This window comes from Grus americana, chromosome 24 (genome assembly GCF_028858705.1).
Source record: "Grus americana isolate bGruAme1 chromosome 24, bGruAme1.mat, whole genome shotgun sequence".
Classification (NCBI taxonomy): Eukaryota; Metazoa; Chordata; class Aves; order Gruiformes; family Gruidae; genus Grus; species Grus americana.
In genome coordinates this window covers 4,335,193-4,355,985 of record NC_072875.1, presented here as the reverse complement: position 1 = coordinate 4,355,985, position 20,793 = coordinate 4,335,193, and the positions used below count along the sequence as shown (strand labels likewise).

At 40.5% G+C, this 20,793-nt stretch overlaps 1 protein-coding gene across 2 annotated transcripts in view; it reads right to left on the bottom strand.

Moving 5' to 3' along the window:
- Nucleotides 1–20,793, bottom strand: part of GRAMD1B (GRAM domain containing 1B) — a 138,846-nt gene that overhangs the window by 104,089 nt on the left and 13,964 nt on the right. Inside the window, exon 1 of one of the 2 annotated variants that reach the window (XM_054803377.1) lies at nucleotides 14,432–14,636. The exons of the other annotated variant lie outside the window; for it this stretch is intronic. The gene's annotated coding sequence lies outside the window, so the exon portion shown is untranslated. Of the gene's footprint in view, nucleotides 1–14,431; nucleotides 14,637–20,793 lie in introns of those variants that run through there. 2 annotated transcript variants of the gene reach the window in all.

The following is a 20,793-nucleotide window of genomic DNA, read 5'->3' as shown; positions in this document are numbered from 1 at the left end:
TTTCATCTTCTTCCCATGTCATCTGGCAATCAAAACCCCACAATATCATTCCTAAATTTTAACCAAGAGGGAGTATGTGCAACTTTGGGGGAAGGAATTAGTAACCCTTTGGAGTCCAAAGAAGTTTTGCTCCATTTATTAACGAGCTTGATGTCCTGTGGAACCTTTCATCAACTACACAAGATTCTCATTTAATTGCACAAGTGCAAATAAGGGTCAGAGCTTGCACTTTTGCATGCTTTAAGTAATAAATTGCACAGTGGACACTGCAAACCCTCAAAAGGCCCACAGATGTTATCCAATTAAGAGACACATACTACATTGCTCTAGGCAATAGTAGCATTTCATAATGACTTTCTTTGGCAAGGAAAAACTGGCCCTTTCACAAGTCTGTTTTTTGTTGCTATGGCTATGCCAGTACAATTTCTTCACCCTCAGCCTCGAACACTAGTGGAATTCAGTTCAGCAATACAGGGGATCCTTTCCCACTCCCTTCACAGCCGCAAAACTGAAAATAATTCTCTCAGGTTGTGCCATGAGAATCCTTACACTTAGGACAGGGTACACATGGATAGGGACTATCCCTTTAATTCCAAGTACTTCACTGATTAGTAAGCAACACTTATTTGCACTCCAACATTCTCAGTGCATTTTTATTTTGGGGAAGGATGCTGCCCACCTGTCTCATGCTCCTAGAAAAAAAGAGAAGCTATGTAGTAAGAGACACAGCTCCAATACCCAACCCACAAAGTGAAAAATACCAGCCATGATCAAGCACTATTTCTGTACAAATCACAACTGCACAACTTGACTGCTTTCATGACAGCCTGTGTGTTGCTAGATCCTTGTTTAATGAGGATTAAACTGTAGTTTACAGTTTACTTTACTCCTGCAGTTTAATGATCCACCTAATGACGGATTCATTAGAAAAGCAAATGGTTGTCAATGCTTCAGATTGATCAACAACCTGCTCTGCCTATCTTCTACTCAAACATTCTGGGGTTTCCTGTGTCCTCAGAAGAGGACTTCAGAATTAAGCAGAGAGGAAAGAAGAGACCTCCAAAAAACTAAGAATCCCTTCCCTGAATGAACATGAACGCCAGCCCAGATTCTTCAGCAGTCCTTTCCATAATAGCTTTCCCATGTGTTTAAGGGACAGTAAAATGTCATCCCTGGTAGATGATTACAGAGTAGGAGACAGCACTGAAAGTACACTGGTTTTATTAATTTATTTATTAATTTAAATTAAATTATTTATTAATTTATCAGTTAAGTCCAGTTATTTTTAACTACAGGAAATACATACAACTTAGAAGATTAACCAAGTCACTCAAATGCACAATACCTGGCTACAGAAGCTGTCAGTTCAGGCGGGGAGACTATTGCACTTACAGACTTGGAAAAATTCAAGCCCTGTCTTACCATTCCAACTCCCCTTGTCATACAGTTCAACAGCAGGTTTAGCGGCAGCTTCTGCATGAGAAACCTGCCATGCCTACAACAGAGCAACTCCTGCTAGGTCAAAACTCTGATTTTCAAATTCCAAAACTTCTGTGTTTCTTTTTTCTGTGAAAGTTGAGTTTAAATGAAAAATATATTTATCTGCATTTACTTTTGCATTCCAACAGTTTTCTGCAAGAATAGTCACGTTATCTTTGGAACTGGAACACTTCCTTGCACTAGGACTTCAGCCATCCTGTCATCTTTGCATATTAAATTAGAACGAGGCCTATTACTATTTGACATATGACAACTTGTGGATACATGCAAGGAGCATGTAATGGCTAACCATTCTTACTTTCGTGCCCTACAGATCTGTCCCTTTAAATCACACACTACCAACCAGCAGTTGCTATCATTTGAACATACACAGTCAAATTTATTTTGGATACGTGATACCGGATACCTGCATGTGTTGTTCTCTGAAACCCAAGGACTATGTTACAAGGCAGATGACACAAATTTCACAGGCTGCAGAGTGAGAAATACCAGCAAGAGGCTGGATACCTCAGCGTATTACAAACCGAGATGGAACCACTCCTGTGGCCTGCGCATTCCCCAATTCTTCCCGTTCAGTACAACATTCACTCAGAACTTGCCACAATCTCTTCCACAAGCGGTCCAATTAAAGCAGTCTTGCACATTGTTTAATGATCACAAATCCTGATTATCTGGGTTAAACACTGTTTCAGTGCCTCCTCCCTTCATCTCCCAAAAGCGCCATGCTGTGAAGGAACAGAAATGCATTTTTCACGAAAGGACTCAGGATGTCCCTTCCATGCCACCTGACTAAAGAACAGAACAGTTTTCATTATACTTTGACAAAAAATAATAGAAGTGCTTTCCATCAAGTCTCCAGTCAGTGAGAAATCAGCCTTTGGATAAATTGCATAAACTGCACATGACTTTAGCGTGTCTATCATTTTGGCCAATAATAATTGGCCTCTTAAAATACAGGTGTATACATACTTGTACTCACAGTGCAAAGCACAGCCCACATATGTGCTAAGTGCCTTACAGAAGGTTACCTGATCCAAAAACTAGTAGTAACTCTCAACTCCTACCAGAATCACAACATTGTCATCAATCAACAATAACATGGGTAGTAACATGGGACAGAAAGGGGTTACAATAGGCTTAGCCACATTGTATCCAGTATCTCCTACCGGAAACAAACAACTCACAGAATATACATTGTATTACATATTAGCTGCTGGCCATTTAACAACACTTGAAGAGGCTGAAAAGGTTAATTCCAACAGGGCTTTCTGCTTAGCAGTTAAGCTGTATCTATTTGTGCCTTCCCTTCCAGAAGTAGTAATTCTCATGTCAGCAATAACCATTAAAGACTTCAATCTGAATTCTTACTAACAGAGTACCACACATCACTAGACATTTAAATTTTGGCCTCATGTACAGTAACATACCCTAGATTCTCCAGATATCATCCAGAATTCCAGAAATTGTCAAACACGATTCAAATAGCACAGCGCATAACACTTTTTCAGCATTAGGACAATACTTTCACAGTTAATATCTTTAGGTAGTGCTCTTCCTCCAAATTAAAGGAGACAGTTGCGCCAAATATAGCAAGCAAAACAAATTAAATCAGTGTCATGACTTTGCAATAATAAGCCATCAGAAGATGGTAACAGGGCAAAGGTTCCAGGGCCTTTTTCTCAGTTTGAGTTTTCTTTGCGATTTGGAACTGAAGTGAATTATTTGGCACTGTCAAGACCTCTCACTTGAGCATCCAAAAGGGAAACTCATCTCTTGTCATAAATCTAATGGAGAGGATCTAGGGTAGATCAATTAAATTCCTTCCCTCACAAAACACAAGGCGACCCATTAGAATGGATTTCCATAGGAGCTTGGCATTTGGTTTGCACTGCATACATCATATAGGAAAGAAGCAAGGGGACTCTGTCCAAATTCCTTGAAATTCCTCTACCTGTACAGCACTTATCTAACAGGTCACTGCTCACAGCACACACCATTAACCACAGGAGAACAAGTCTGTAAGTACAAAAGGTCTCTGTACAGTACATTCTTCCCTAGCCAGCTAAAACACCTGCTTCACTAGCTCAGGTCAGTCAAGTTTGCTGTATTTAACCCAGAAATGCACACAGAAACATGCACACCAGCTCACGGACCCCAAGCACATTGAAAAACTTCACTCAACTATTTGGAAAGATAAAACCCACTATCCTCACAGGTGTGACAAACTCACAGTTCTCATGGAAAAAATTTGAATATGCCTAAGTTTTATTTGCCCCAAGAGCAGCAAAATTACCATTAAAATAAATCCTTGCTGCCTTCTGCTAAACCACATGCAAGAAGCACCAGAGAGCTGGAATCCAAATCACACCCTAACAAGTGTTCAGCATAGCAGTAATTAGGCCTTGTAGCATTTGTGAGCAGCTCAGCCAATACACAAGCAACAAGTTAGACTGAAAGCAGGGGTGAACAAACACATACAGCTAAGCAGGGTAAGTGTTCTCCCAGGTTTACACATACGTATTCACCTGGATATTGCAATGTAAACACTCACCCTCTAAAAAAACCTCCAAACATTTTGCTTAAGTAAGAACTTAACTCTTTCCCCTCTTCAGTTTAGCCACCAAAAGTTAGGCAAGTGGCTTAAGTCCCAGCACAACGCTTGGAATTTTTACCACTCATTGGTTTTAGACTGAAACAGCCCCTTTCCTCCAATACTGAAAATCAGCACCCAGCAGACCATTCTGAAAAGCACAATATCTGCATGAAAGCATGAAGAAACTTCCAACAATAAAGAGTCCCTCTGATCAAGCAAGCACAGACCACAAAGTACAAGGTGTTACTAGTTGAAAAGAGGAAAAAAAAAAAAACCCTCTGTTTTAGTAAGAACTAGGTCAAGCCAAAACACAACAGCAGCAAGGTTTTGGTATTTGCTTCCATTCTGTGCCTGGACAAAACAAAAAAATTCCAAACAAAATTAAAAAAGGAACAAAGTTTTGTCAGAATACCCTACAGTGGAGTGATTGAGACTGCCACAAAATCAGTCATTTTTCTTCTCATTCAGTGAAGATGCAACCAATTACTTGTACAAAAAACACTGTGGAAAAGGACAGCTTTAATCAGAAGAACTCAAGAAACTTAAAATTCAAACTCCTACATTACATGCTATGCCATTCCTGTAAGAAGGGGTTACGTAGACCTCTTTCCCACCTGGGCCTTTGTTTTAGCTCAGAAAGAAAAACACTAAATGCTTTAGCAAGTACTGTATTGTCCTTTTAGAATGGCCTGACTCCAATTAAAATGTGTATCTGGCTAAGCGCAGTGGTTCCCAGCTCATGACTTGCATGCTGTTCGCATGCCTGATATAGGAAATAGAGGAATCTAAAACTGAGTCTAAACAGAATAAATTATAGTGTTACCTGTAGATCATTATTTTGTACCAACAGCATGGTTGGAAGTGGCATAGTCTAAGTATTTCTGTTTTCTGTCTTATATTTAGGACAACTAAAACCAATCCCGAGACAACTGTCATCTCCCTCATTTTTTCTTCACAGAATAGGAAGAGGCAGAACATTTCTTTGTCCTACAAAAATACTGTGGAAAAAATGCCTGTTAGAAGACTATTTTCTTGAGTCTTACTCTGCACAAGCCCAAATGGAAGCCACCAAAACTAGTTCTGAACTCCCAAGAGCCACTAAAATGATAGGACAGAAAAGGTTCTCTCCTATAATCTGTAAACTCATTTTATAACAAGCACATATAGAAATTGCTTTATAAATACCATTCCTGTCCATCACCTCAACTATCCACACCTGCAGCAGCAAGCCTAATACAGCCCATTCCTTCAATTAGACAAATGCCTGAGGACAACTGTCAGTTTTCTTCACAATGTCTGAAGGAGAGCTATTTGGAAAATACTTCACAGACAGTTGAAAAATGTCTCCTCCAGCTGGCTTTGCCATTCACACTTACAATCCTGCACTTGCTATTATAGAAATGAAGCCAGCCAAGTCCATTTCTTCCCCTCCAGCACATATTCAACATATCATATGATACAGACCCAAATCTCTCTCCATTGATGTGTATTACATACCATAAACACGTTTGATGCACGAAATATGTAGAGACTATAACATTCATACCCATGTTTCTCATTTGCATCACAGAGCACACAAGACAGTACGTGTACCGTATCTGCAGCATCAGTAGGTACAGATTACAGTAACTGAGTATGGAAGAGTTCTATACATTGAGATCACAAAGCACTGTCACATGCAGTGTCACAGTGTATGTGCCACATTTGTGGTGTATAAACAGAATGCACTGAATATGCCCTTTAGGCATAAGTTGTACCTGAGTATGCATGTACAGCTGTGAAACAACTGATAAATGCCTCCGCAATACACTAAGGAATGTAGCAGATCCTGTATATCTTAGAAACAGTCATTACAGCTATTGCCCAAACATGACAGACACCACCCTCCTAGTTACACCTTCCCAGTAGCAGTCCGTTACTACATTTTCATTTGCTAAGCTTGATGATGCCTTTGCTGCAACAGACTAGGCTACACTGCTAATATAGGTTGTAAATAAGCTAAATATACACACACAACTTCAAGTGCCACAGAGTCTCTCACTGACCTCGTTCCAAACAGTTGCTGAGGATCATCAGTCTAATGGTCATCTTTTCATGAAATACCTTAGAAGCATCAAGTTATATCACAATTGCCAGAAATCTGCTTCCCATATTTTCCCTCCAAATTACCATTATTATGCTTTCGTGAGACTCTTGGGGAAAGCAAGGTCAAACTCTGCAGAGGCACTCAGTCAAGGTCAGAGTCAAGTGCTTTGGGGTAAGCTTACACTAACAATGCCCAGACTGTGCTCTATCTATTTCATCTATCCCCAGAGCTACAAACACCAGTAATGACCATAAACCACAAGAAGTTTTCATTCCTTTGTTTGCCTTAATATTAAAAGTAGCAACAGAAGCAAACAGGTGACACTACTTCAGCTGTTTGCGTGTTTAAGTAATGTTGAACAATCATAATTCCTATTTTTATATACCAAGATTTTTACCCAGCAAGCATTTTAGAGTTGAGTAGCACCAAGAGGATTTATCTGCAATCACAAAGGGAAGGCTTTGCACCACACCTCACCTTTTCTACCCTGCAAATAGTGTCTCACCAATTCTCACAGGATTGCAACCAGGATAACAGTCTTCTGTAAGCAAAAAGGCTTTATTTGTCCTTAAAGCCAGGGAGATTAGGTATGAGCTAGATTGTTGCTGAGACAAGATATCAGGCTTCCTGGGATACAATCCTACTTTTCTCTTTTTTTCCTTTAGACAAAGCCATTTCACATTTTGCCTCAATTTCCTTGCAGATAAAATTGAGATTAAGATAGCTGCCTGCTGTGTTAGAACTGTGTAAGTTTAATTTAAGAAAGCACATAAGTCACATGGTGATCTTCAAAAGACAGTCAAAATGTACAGTCCAGGAGACTTAGAGGTTATCTGAGCTACAGGAGCTGAAAATTCCACATTCCTGGTGACATCCTGCAACCAACAAGAAAAACTGCAGTACAAAACAAGCATCCATCTCACAGTGGTGAATAGAAAAATTAGTTTCTATTTCTCCTTCCTGATCAAAGCTGAAGCATGCATTGGAATCCAACTGCTTGTGAACTAGAAAATCTGTTTTGCTGAAGATTAATAATTCATAAGTATAACAATCTTACTGTCTCTTTTTCTTTATGAGGTTTGGGCAGGGGGTGCCACTACTATTTGCTGAGCTTTAACTTCCAGTTAACATCTCCAGTTATATTATTTATTATGTGTGATGCAAATTTGTACCACACGTGAACTATAACTCAGAAGTTGAGACACAGGAAAATATTCTCAAATTAAGCTTAACACTGCCTACTTTAATAATGCACCCTCTACTGCTTGTTTCTGCTTTTTGTTTACAGCTCCTACCAAATTTCATAATCACTGCTAGATGCTTACTATAATCTCCAGTCACAGGTGGATTTCAAAATGCAAGGACACAAATTTATGTTCAAAGTCCTTCTTAAACTGAGGGCCAATATGGCAGCAATGGGATGCTACTGAGAAGAGAAGAAAAACAGCCTAAAAAAAAATCAAAATTAGCTACACATAACAGCACCAAAAGATACAAGCTACTTGGTACAGGGGCTACACACTTTCTCCTTCATCCAACTAAATGGGGCTTTTATTTGTCACTTCATTAAATTTTAGGAAAGACAGCATCTTAAATTCACAAGTGTCTCACCATCCTAACTGTGATTTAAGTGGAGCCTGAGGTTTCTTAGATGTGTCATGAATTCCCACAGTGAGATGCATTTTACACTTGGTCCGGGCTACTATTCCTGCCTTCCGAAGCCCACAGCCCCACAGATTCTCTGAAGACCAAGCATGGCAGAAACCAAACAGCTCCTAGGGGACCTTTACCAACAGGACCCTGCTGCTCTCTAGTGGCTGAGAAGCTGCAGGCAGTTTAACAGCTAACTTGTACGTACAGTCGGCAGGAGTTTAATTTTCAAATGGTTCCTTGCCTCTAAGACACTGTTATATACAGGTACACAGGAATTAAACACAACCTTGCAAGTGTTTGAAATCATTAGCTGCCACTAAATGTTGCCAGACACTTTCACACCTAACAGCGTTACTCTTGTGAAGAGCCCATAAATTCATAAGCCATCCCCAAAACCATCTCTTTAACCCCAAGAAATCTGTCAACCAGTTCACTGGACAGTAGCAGAAAGCCCTAGGGTGCAGCAGAGTCTTAAGACAAGGCAGACACATCAGCCATAAGCCACAGAATGTCTCTTTCTCTAATTAGAGCTGGGAACTCTAATTACATATTGTTTGCATTCACTCACTTTGGGAACTGCATTTGAGCTCCTCAGCACTAGAGTTTCTTCTTAAGCTAAAATATTTTTCTTCCAACATTCCAGTTGCTCATCTTATGTTCTTCCATATCAGAGGTCTCAATTTCATACAGAAACTAAGGATTTTCACATGGTTCTTACTTCAGAGTACAAGATGTTCTGAAGTTACGTCAGATACACTTATAAAGGAAAAGTGGTTATGAGCAGGGACTAGCAGATCAAGGACCCAAAGGGCATTGGAGGAAGAGATCCAGTCAGCCAAGTATCCCAGCTCAGGCTGGGACCTTTGTTTTTCCTTTCTGGTTCAGAGGGTTATTTCCAAGAAAATCTTCAGAAAAAAGCCTCTTCCTGGGCAGACATTCTAGAGAAAAGCTGAAGGACCTAGTTGGGTGTAGCTACGTTTTCCTAATCAGGCATGCAAGACATGGTACATGGCATTTGCTGAAGAACAAATTAATCCCTGGTATAAGTCTTCAACTTTTATTTATACCAGGGATTGAAATTACACCAGGAAAGATTCAGTTCCAGATTTTATCCTCTTCCCTCACTACCTTTTAGGGGTAAAGTTGCTCTTTCTTTCATAGTGCTCCTAAGCAAGTAAGAAAAGATAAGTCTGTTGTAAAATGTGAGAACAATTACTACAACAAAGGCAAGCACATCAGGACTTCAGCCTTTAACTTCAGTATCTGCTACAGACTAGCTAAATAATCTTTGGCTAATCGCTTTAACTGAATCTTTCAAAAGTGTCTGCATCTCCCATTTTGCCCCATCTAGCGGATTTAGAACTCAAGAGCTCCTTTCTCAGAGCAGACCGTTCCTGGATGTTAAAATATTAACCGCTGCTAATTTTAGAAGTGTGTATAAAAAGTACGAGTGATAGAGGACACAGGGAAGGTGTGTGGATGCATGTGTGGAAAGTGTCAGAGACATTTCTTATTTCAACTATTTGTCTTTAAAAGTTTGTTTGGTTTTGTGATTTTGTTGCTTGTTTTTAATTTCTACATAAGGCTATGCAGTACATTTTAAACACTGAACTAATAATTTACAAGCAGAACAACATCTGTTCTCAGCGTTGAATTCCAGCTGTATAGTGAGGGGTGGGGGGAAAAGCCAATTCTAACAAACAACGTCACTACATTCAGATCAGAACTGGAAATCAAGCAGAGATTAAGTCCTTGAACCATGAATTTAGTTTCCAAAGTTCTACCTCTTAAGTTACAAAATTATTCAGCCCAGACTCAGCATCTGAGTCAGTAACTTCTGCAGGAATGAATACTTAGTTCCTCACAGAATCTCTTCGTTACTTGTAAATATATCTGCCATTCATTCTTGCCTGCGTGCAATTTTACTCCCACTTCCTCCCAACCAACCAGTATTAGATATGAGCAAACAATGACACTTATTAGATTTTTTTTTTAAGTTGTTTTTCTGGACCTCATCAGTTTGCCTAGGGCTAAACTGCACAATGACACCTTTATAAAGTTGTAATAAGAAAGCCCAGATTAAACAAAAAAGCCCCAGTAAGCGGAAGCTCAGTGAAGCATGAGATAAATGTCTTTAATACACTGGAATCTGGCAATTACCCGTTTTAGATGAATCAGTGTCCCTGATGTGAATAACGTCTGGTAATTAAATCTAAGGCACAGAACTTAAGTGGATGATTTGGATCTAAAATAACCAACAGGCCTTATAATTAGCCATAGTTAAAAAGGTACCAATAGCAGCAGGACAACTGCCAATTGCTCAATACAATTCCTGAAGACTTCTCAGAGTAAAGCCTCCTATTTAAATACTAAGTGTGTACCAAGAAAGCAGCAAACCTCTCTCCCTCTTTTTGGGACGGAGCCTGGGGATCTGTTCATCTTCCTTCTCTTCCATTACAACTTAATCTGCCTCCAAAGAGAACAATCATAAGCTTCACCTCTGACCTAAGAGCTTGGACCTGTTGCATCTTTGCTCTTTACATAAAGATGTGAAATTGTCTCCAAAGTCACAACAGCGTGGGTTTAAGTTATCCTTTCGTTTAAGTGTGTTGGAAAGCAGCTCATGAGCTTCAAGCATTTGCTTAGGCTCTACAGAATTACCATTAGAATCCCAGGGAAAGTTTGCAGATAGCAAATTAAGCTTTCATCTCCAGTACACCACAGGTAATTAATACTTTTACCAGCTTTTGCCTAGTAAAATTAAGGCATAGGGGGGAAGTGATTTGTCTGTACTCATATACTTTGTTTCTGCAGTCACAGTTCAATAGGATTTCCAGATAACCTTAACTTTCACCAACTCTCAGTAAAATTTGTACTCCCATACTGAGCAGGTTTTTGGAATAAGAATAATTGCTAATGCACCTTTTACAAGGTACTTGTGCTCAGTGGAATTAAGTGCTGTGAAGACAGGTTATTTCATTTTTCTTAACTTAGATGGTCAGACAAATCAGGTATACAAATACCTACACAAAGAGTTGTATGCTCGAGACACAAAAATACACCTTCTAACAGCTCAGATGAAAATGATGTGCTCACTTAGTCTAAAATACAGAGCACTTAATAATGAGGCAGAAGCCCAGACAGATGGATGAGCAGGCTGAGTTTCTCCCCCTCAAGAAGTGAGGATTCAACAGCATCTGCTGAAGACACCCAGAAGGTTTCTGTCACACAAATAAAAATAATCATCATCTGTCAGTCTCAGATCACTTAAGCAAACTCACATGCATTAAGAATAGAGATTCTCAGCTCTAGGAAAACCAGTCCTTCTCCAGAGGAGCTGCAATAAACTTGTGAACATAAAAGTCAGCACTGCCCTGGGATTAGGGAATCTACATCTCATGTCACCACTGGCTGGTGTTTCCCACATAAAACTTCAGGCAACTGCAGGAATTAGATATTTACTGAAGTGAGCATGGTAGGAACACACTTTCTCAGGAGGTGCTTAGACAAGCCGTTTTCTCAAGTGAACCTACACCAAAAAATTAAGGACAAAGGAAAAACACAAATTATTTCAGAGGACTTTTATGAAAACCACTCTTTTAGGAAGGGAATCAAGAGAAAGGGAAAACAAATGAAAACAAATCAGAGCACAACCTTGCAGTGTTCCCTCTCAGCCTGGAACTTGCTGGTGCTTTCCAGGCCTCTTCACAACTGGAGCAGCACAGGCTCCATTTCAGGTAGAGTTGTTCTTAACTGTGACAGCAGTGGACGTAACACTTATCTGTCTCACTGTGCAGAATTTGGATGCCACAAATTTAAGTTTGTTGGTCAAGCGTGATGCTCAGGGGCTGCCAATACAAATTAGCGGAAGACTGTGGAGGTCCCACACTGACTGCAGAGGGATCAGCATAAAAACTACCAGCAAAATGTATCAGTGTCTCTTGCTGCACTCCAGGAAAGATGTGGGCATTTCCTCTTAAAGTTACATGCAAGTGCTCATCTCAGATTTTGCAAAGTTATCAAGTAGAACAGTTCAAGGAATCAGAAATAACACATTTCAAACAAACATCAACTGTTAAGACCAAATACAAAATTTAAGCAGTTACCCAGCCCTCTAGGAATCAGCTGACAATTGCATTTTGTTTTTAACACTGTGAAGAGTAAGTCAGCTGTCTACACAATATATAGAAAACATAAGCATAATACAAATTATTCATTCAGTGTTGCTTACGTACTTTACAAACCAGAAGTTATTTACGAACATTGAACATAGATCTGTTATAAGAGAACTCCCTTACCAGGGGCCAAAAGGAACCACTGAAAGCATCGTTTTAAGCATAACTCTGTCTCTGCTTACACTATATCCTCTGTCAATTCTTTGCCATAGGTCTCTATACAAAGTAGAAAGCGATACTTAACCCCTCATGTAAATAACTTCAGGGATCCAGAACAAAACTAAACCCAAGTTAGATGTAGTAGAAATTATACCACATCCATTATTTCACTCAAATAGGCAACTGATGGGCTAAAAGATGTGAAGATCAATTTAAGCAGTAACCAAAGGCTCGTATGAACTGACATTCTTGAGATCCCATCACACTTCTCTGCCCAGTTCCATGTGTCTCGAGAAGTACTCCCCACTTATTTTTGAGGATAACAGAGCATCTAACATTCATATAAACACAATGCTACTGCAGACTAGTATTTATAGTATGCGCAATGATGTCTAAGTCATTTCACCTGCATATCCCCTGGTAAGAATCACTGTTTTACAAAATTGACCTACATAACATTGAAATCCTTTTTCTGAATAGCACTTTGACACTCCAATTCCACTAGCCAACTCTTCCACATTTATTGCAGTTTCCTTCACAAATACATCAAGGAAGCTGCTATTGTTCCACACAGCCTCACATGAAAAAACATAAGCTACAATCAACAAGCCTGTTTAGTAGTCGCTATTGCACATCCGCTACTCACACTTTCCTCCTTTCTGGTAGCTAGTACATTTGAACTGAAATTGCCTACGTTTAAACAGTGAAATGCTCGGTAGAGGATACATTTGAAATAGCAAGTATGAAATGCACATGGTAGCACAGCACTTACAGGGTTAAACAAACAGCAGAGAGCACAGGCAGTCTTCTGTGACTATCTTCATCAGGGAAACCTCTAAAACACAGCACTGGATTCATTTCATCACCTTTGGGAGCTGCAGTGGTCTTGGAGGGAAGACACACTCTGTATGGATTTGTATGTGGACAGAAAAGAGGGAGGGGGGACATGGAGTAGGGAGGATCACCAGATCATAGGAAATCCTGCTGACACTAAAGTATGAGAATCAGGCAGGATCTTCCATGGCTCTCTTCCCCACCCTTCCCACCACTATCCTAAGAGCAGTTTCAAAGCCAGAAGCAGCAAACAAGACTATGTCTGACTACACATTTATAACACTGGCCCTAATCTGTCTGAAACAGCAGTAAATTAACAGCTTGCTCTGGCATTTCAGCAAGCACAGAAAGCAACTGCAGGCAGCAACCTCTACAAGGACCAGAAGGAAACTGAGTGGCTGTCAGATGGGTCTCAGGTCTCCAAACACACACTGATGATGAGATTCTGTCCCTCAAATGGTGCTTCCTATAAGAAGCAATTTTTCTGCAGCACTGTTTTTGGGACAGAAGGCAACAAGAGATGTGAAAGAAGATTGTCTACCATAGAGAACAAAGATACAACTTTTCAGAAGTGACTACTAATTCCACACATCCTTTTTCACCCTAGAAAGGGTCAGTCTGATTGAATGTGTAAAAACTGGGATATACCTGAAGGGGTTTCTCCCCCCGCCCCAAGAATTAGCAGTTGGAGTGCAGCAGGAATCTGGCTTATATGCAAACTTCTTCACACTCAGGTGCTGCTTATAAAACACACACAAAACACAGGAGCAAGAAGTGAACTGAAGCTCATGAGGTGAGCCAACAGCTGTCAGTAGTCTAAGTAGCAAAGATGCACGTGAATCTTAAACTGATCCCTCACTAGGACATACTCCCTATTGGTCACTTTCAACTCAAGAAAAGGCAAGTGACAAAAAGACAAAGAGCCAGAGTTTTCTAACAGAAGACTCAAGGCCCATGTTTTCCAAGGTTCACATCATTTTTCTTCAGGCATTTCTTTAATGCAACAGGTGATAATACACCTCCAGACACTCACAGCACTTCAGCCAAACTCACAAAACTTACCACAGTCTACCCTCTATTTATGAGTCATGAGCAGAGCCTTCCCATCTTCCACTCAGTTAACACCACTGAAATACAATTCCAAGTCACTGAACTGACGTACATACCCAGTGCTAAGTTTCTTAGGAGAGCTTTTTGGCACTTTTTCCTTCTCTACGATTCTTCAAAGGATCCTTCAAGATTGAAGTCACAGGATGTGACCCAAAAATCACTGCAAGCAACAAAACCTCTCATCAACTTGATCAGACCAAGTAAAACATCTCTAGAAGTGCAGCAGAATGCAAGCATATGAAGGACACACCTATGCTTGACTATTTGTCTTAAATGACACAAATAAGAGATCAGTAGTTAAACATACAATATCTTTCTCACCTCCAGTCAGTTCAAATTGAAGTTCAAGTAGCTGGCTGGGGAACAGGAGTGTTGTAGGAGATGTTTCAGATAGCTTAAGATCTGCATTCATGTTTTCCCCAAAAAATGTCTAGTATCTTTTTCTAACCAGTCTAGATTTTTTCTGTCAACCCCACCATACGCAGAGCCCCAGATCAGACTCTGCTATTTCAACTACAGTCATTTCCTGATCTCTACTCTGCTTCCAACACAAGTGAGCTCAGCTTCCTGATTCTCCTGAAATTATACAATGCTGTTGGTGTTGGCCTTTGCATAATTTATATTTTACTTCCTTCCTCCCCCAAATATCAGGAGTTTAAAGGAAAAACTAGTTTTTCCTCTGGATATACAATCACTTTATTTTTAAATAATTAATTTTTAATATATTATTTTACAACTTTATATATTAAAAAACAAAAGCTTATGGATTTACAGGACTTACTATCTTTCTAGAAGATTTGCTGACATTGAATGAAGTTACATTACACCATTCATTCTTTATCTCAAACATCCTTACAGCTGTACACAGCACAACAAAAGTTAAACTTAACTGCTCAAATTTCCTTTTTGAATTGTAACTTTCAGAGTTTGAGCTTTAAGTCAGGCAGCCCCTCAGGCTTTTTCTGCCATATTTAACATAAGCTGAAATAACCAATAGGGCAGTGAACACTGCCATCATGTGTGTTATGAGCACACAATCACACATGGGACTTACCAAGAACCAGTTCTTACTTGCTTAAGATATCATGGGCCTTCCGTCCTCAGATGTTGCCATAGAAACCTCAAATTACATCTATAGGGGAACAGAAAAAAGGTTTCCTAAGGTATGGATGAAATAGCTCCATGGAAACAAGCCCTGACTGCCAGAGGAGATGGAGGGGGCTTGTGTGGGAAGACAGCAAGATGATCATCATCTAAGTATGTAAATCAAGAGCCATGCAAACCAGGCACGCTGTCGTTCAAGTACCTTCCTACTTCATGACTAACATCAAGACCTAATAGCATAAGAACTCCTGGCACCCTTGAGATCAGGTGTGGGCCCATGATTCCCATGCCCACAGGCACTGGAGGTGTACAAATATTTGTCTGTACAGTTATAATACAGCATACCACTACCAAACCTAGGAGCCAGTCCAGTGCAACCTGGCATAATTAAATACGATCCAAGCTAAGAAAGGTTAGGAGAGGTGCGTAAATTCACACACACTCCCCAACTATTCTCTACCTTACAAGTCTGCAAGGGTGCTCTGAAAGAAAAATATGGAGAGATTTCTGGTAAATTTTCATCCCACTTGTCTACAAATATCATCGGATCAGCCTCTTTGGAAAAAGATGGTGTTTATTCTTTGAGGCAATGTTGGAAGTGCAGACTCTGGAACAGGCACCATCTAATCATAGAATGGTTTGGGTTGGAAGGGACCTCAAAGATCATCTAGTTCCAACCCCCCTGCTGCGGGCAGGGACACCCTCCACTAGACCACATTGCCCAAAGCCTCATCCAACCTGGTCTTAAACACTTCCAGGGATGGGGCCTCCACAACCTCTCTGGGCAGCCTGTTCCAATGCCGCACCACTCTAACAGTAAAGAATTTCTTTCTAACATCTAATCTAAATCGACCCTCCTTCAGCTTAAACCCATTACCCCTTGTCCTGTCACTACACTCCCTGAAAAACAGTCCCTGACCATCTTTCCTGTAGGCCCCTTCAGATACTGGTAAGCCACAATTAGATCTCCCCGGAGCTGCCTTTTCTTCAGACTGAACAATCCCAACTCTCTCAGCCTGTCCTCATAGCACAGGTGCTTCATCCCTCCAATCAGCTTCGTGGCCTCCTCTGGACTCGCTCCAACAGCTCCATGTCTCTCCTGTACTGGGGCCCCCAGAGCTGGACGCAGTACTCCAGGTGGGGTCTCACAAGAGCGGAGTAGAGGGGCAGGATCACCTCCCTCGACCTGCTGGTCACGCCTGTTTTGATGCGGCCCAGGACACTGTTGGCTTTCTGGGCTGCAGGCTCACACTGCCAGCTCATGTTGAGCTTCTCATCAATCAATACCCCCAAGTCCTTCTCTTCGGGGCTGCTTTCAATCCATTCCTCGCCCAGCCTATAGTCATGCTTGGGATTGCGCTGACCCACATGCAGGACCTTGCACTTGGCTTGTTGAACTTCATGCAGTTTGCATGGGCCCACCTCTCCAGCCTGTCAAGGTCCCTCTGGATGGCACCCCTTCCCTCCAGCATGTCGACCACACCACACAGCTTGGTGTCGTCGGCAAACTTGCTGAGGGTGCACTCAATCCCGCTGTCCGTGTCGCTGACAAAGGTGTTGAACAGTGCCAGTCCCAGTACCGACCCCTGAGGAACACGACTCGTCACCGTTCTCCACTTGGACATTGAGCTGTTGACCACAACTCTGAGTGTGACCATCCAGCCAATTCCTTATCCTTAATGCAAGAAACCTTCTGGAAATTACCATTTTCTTCACAAGACAGAAGCAATACATATTATTGTTGGATTGTGCTCTAGTCACTAAGGTTAAGTCAGCTACCCTAAACATCTATGTCTGATAGTTACCCTGAGGTCCCTCTATAATACTCAGAGCTAAACATATGCTGTTATCTCATGGTGAAACAAGCATTTAAATCAGAAGTCTGTAACAAATGAACCAAATCTGATCCTTAATCAGCACATACTAGGCCACTAACCTCAGTCAAATTACTTAATGCTGTTTATTTGAAACTATCTGAGCACCTGGTTATCTGCACCTCCATTCCCTGGCTGCAAAACAGGAACGGTATCTCAGCCAATACCCAATTCATTCATTAAACATTGATAAGGGTAAGTAAGGCATAGGAAACATTCAAACAGATATAGTAGTGTCACAAATTCTTCCAGAAAAAAAAAAGCTTTTCCAGCATCTGCCTGCTTTGTCACCAATTTGAGAAGAAGCTTTTTGTGCAGAGCTACAGAAGGTACAGAGTTACAGTCTCAGCCTTTTTCCATTCTATGTTTCCCTTTTCCCTTCTCTCAGATTATATTTACATGAGAAGAACTTTGTATTCAAACACTGTTTTGGAAACTCACATTCATACATCCAGCTGTAGTTCACAACCCTGAACTCGTGAAATATTGTGAAACCACACACAATCACAGCTCACGGCCAGACAGGCTACACACACAGCACTCACAGAAGCTATTCCTATTTTTCACGAAGTTAATGTGAGACAAGAGTTGTCTCCAACAAGGCCAGAATTCCAAGGCACACAACATCCTGCCCTGCCCCTAGCTCTCCAAATCCTGCTACTTCATGTTTTTGCAACACCACAACTCTCAAACTTCTTCCTGCCCTGCTTGATTTCACTCCCTCCTCCGTTGCTTGCCAAAATCTAACTCACATAACACTTGCCTTATAAAATTCCTCTCTCTTCAAGGCTCAGGAATAGCTTTACTTGTCTATCTTTCAGCAAATCCAGTTTTTTAAACCATCCCTTATTTACAGCTCCAGGCTGCTATTTACAGCAAGAAAATTCTGCTTTCTCCACTGCAGAATATTAAATCAAACCTATGGAAAAAAAGAAGGCAAACTCACAAGGCAAGTTTCAGTTCACTGAAACAAAGCCATCAAAACTCCAGCATTATGTGAATTGGCTCTCTTTGGAGCTCAGAACTGGTTTTCACCATATACCTATGAAGAGAATCAAGGCTGAGCTTTGGGCAAAAGGCTAGCATTATTACAGCAAGAACCAGACACAAAGCTAGTTTACAATCTGAAATCATTCATTTCTGGAGCCTTTGGCTTCATTCAGACAGACAATTTTACTAAAGAGCTGGTGAAATGAACAGGAACAAATACATAAGTCAAGAAAAACAATTTTAAGTAAACACCTTCCAAATAAAACTATGCTGTGTACAGCTTCAATAGACACCTGTACTCCTAATAACCACTCTTTCACATCTCAACAGCACAAACAAGTCTTGCTTATGTTGGACTGCCAATCATATGGCTACACGGATTGTATAAACAGGCATAAGAGATCTCACTGTTGTACAGACTGAAGCTGAAAAACATTCTCAGTTCTTGGGCTATTGTGCTTTTCTCCTTACCACAATTAACAGAACTCAAAGAAGCATTTTCTATAACTTTTAAGTTGTGAGCATCTTCCAAATTCTTCTCTTATCAGAGCCGTTTTTTTCCAGCACAAGCAGCAGTTCTTCTACAAAGCCCAAGTCAGAAACACTAGTGTTGTCCCAGAACTGGGGATTCATTTACCTGGTGTGCAATATGCCAATATACACACAGAGCAGAGGTATTTTACTGCATATTTGCACAGATATGGGTGTCTAACCCAAGACAGCACCCCAAAGCTCCTCCAAATCTGTGGTTAATTATACATAAAACAATAACACATTCATCTTTCTAATACTATGTGTTATTACTTTATTAAATGATTGGTTTAGATTTCTTCATCTAGCATGCAAACTGGAACACATGCTCAGTTCTTTTCTCTGCCTTTACCTTTTGAGTAGATGGTATAATCAGGGCAGGCAGTCCATGGGTCAGTGGTGGCAATTCCCCTTGCCAGAATTACCTTTCCCCTGGTTTCCCAGTACTTTTGGCCAAGTCCAAATGGTTCTTCATGTTTTACTGACTGAACTAGTAATATATCAGTTAAGCTTCAGATTTTAACAATCACAACCTACTTATCAAAGGTACATTATTTAGATATTTCTTGTCTGGCCTTAGACCAGCAGGGGTAGGGCTACGCAATGGACTTTTGCGGCAGCATGACAACTTGATTCCCATCACATTTTACATTTGGTTTTACTGTAACACTAGGAAAACAATTAACAAATTGCATCTGTTTTCCTAACAGTTTTCTTTCCAGCAAGACACTGAAGTGCGTCAAAATACTAGAACTGACATTTTACACCTAGACCAAATGCATATCCAGTCACAACAAGAGCTTCTGCCTCACACAAACATTTCTGGTGGGGAAGCAGGACAGCAGAAAAGCCAGAAAAAAAGTGAGAGCATGGTATAAACAGCCTGCCTGAAATCCAGGTGCATTACAGGAACTTAGCAGAACAGGAAGAACGAGGTAACTTTTTTGCCTGGTTTTTCAAGGACAAAGTGGGAAGATTAGGTTCTAGCTAAATTAAGGTTTTGGAGCATGCCTTACAGGGTCAGAAAGTATTGAACAGATAAAAATGCTACAGCTGGGGCTGCAGCAATGGTCAAGTCTTCACAGGTGATTCTTTCCAGTGCCTATCATCACTACAATTTCTCAGAGTTTTGCCTTTACAGAAGCCTTTTTATTTTTTTATCAGGGAAGACTAAAAATACTCACACACATTTATCAATTCATATAGTTTTCATGCATATGTTTGCAATAAGACTTGGATCTGACTTCATGGAATACAAGCTTCCCTTCAGTTCCAAACAAAACTCATACAAAATTGCTTGTTTTCTTTGGATCACAAATTAAATGGTTTTCTTCTATGGAAATACTTTATTTCTCTCAAAGAAAAATGTATATAAAATAATCACCAAGATACCAGCGAGAGAACAAGACAGATACGTACCTGCAGAAAAAACCCACACAGACTACATTGGTTATTTCACTGGCTGCAGCCACACCAGCAGCACAGGTGAAAAGAGCTCTAAAGAACAGTCAGTACTGAAGACCTGGCAACATTCCAGATGCAATTTTTTTTTAATCTGGTCTCATGGATTGAATGCACTTCAATGGTAAGAAGTACATCTTGCAATTTAACTTCATCTGTAAACAATCCATTCCATGTAAATAGCATGCTCTGTGATGCACACTTGAGTCAGAGCAGAAGTTTGATTCAGAAGTATATTTCTAATCCACACTAAAATGCTTATGGAAAAAGCACCCATTTAGTGGAGTGCAGGGATCCAGCAATAAGTAAATTGGGATATCTGCTCATGTGCAGCTTTAATTTGGAAGCAAGCCACCCACACGGACAACACATGGTCAAAATATATGACGTAGCAATGACTGAAAATACCAGTGGGATGTGACAGGAGCATTTCATTTTGTTGTCTTAAGTTTGGTTTGCATGGAAGACCTCAGACACAACTGTCCAGCCAGTGTCAAAGCTAATGCTCTATTTTATTTGCAAGGCAGGATAAGGGGTTTTTTTAACATGTGCCACAGCCTCAGTTACACATAAGAAAAACGTGCACATACCTGTAGTCCTAAACTTACAGGGAATTTACATTGCAGAGCTCCCTGGTGAAACGTTTCAGGTTCTTCAGCCTGTCTGAACTTTACTCAGCAATTCCTTTCCAATTTTTCCCAGAATTTACAAAACTCAAGACAT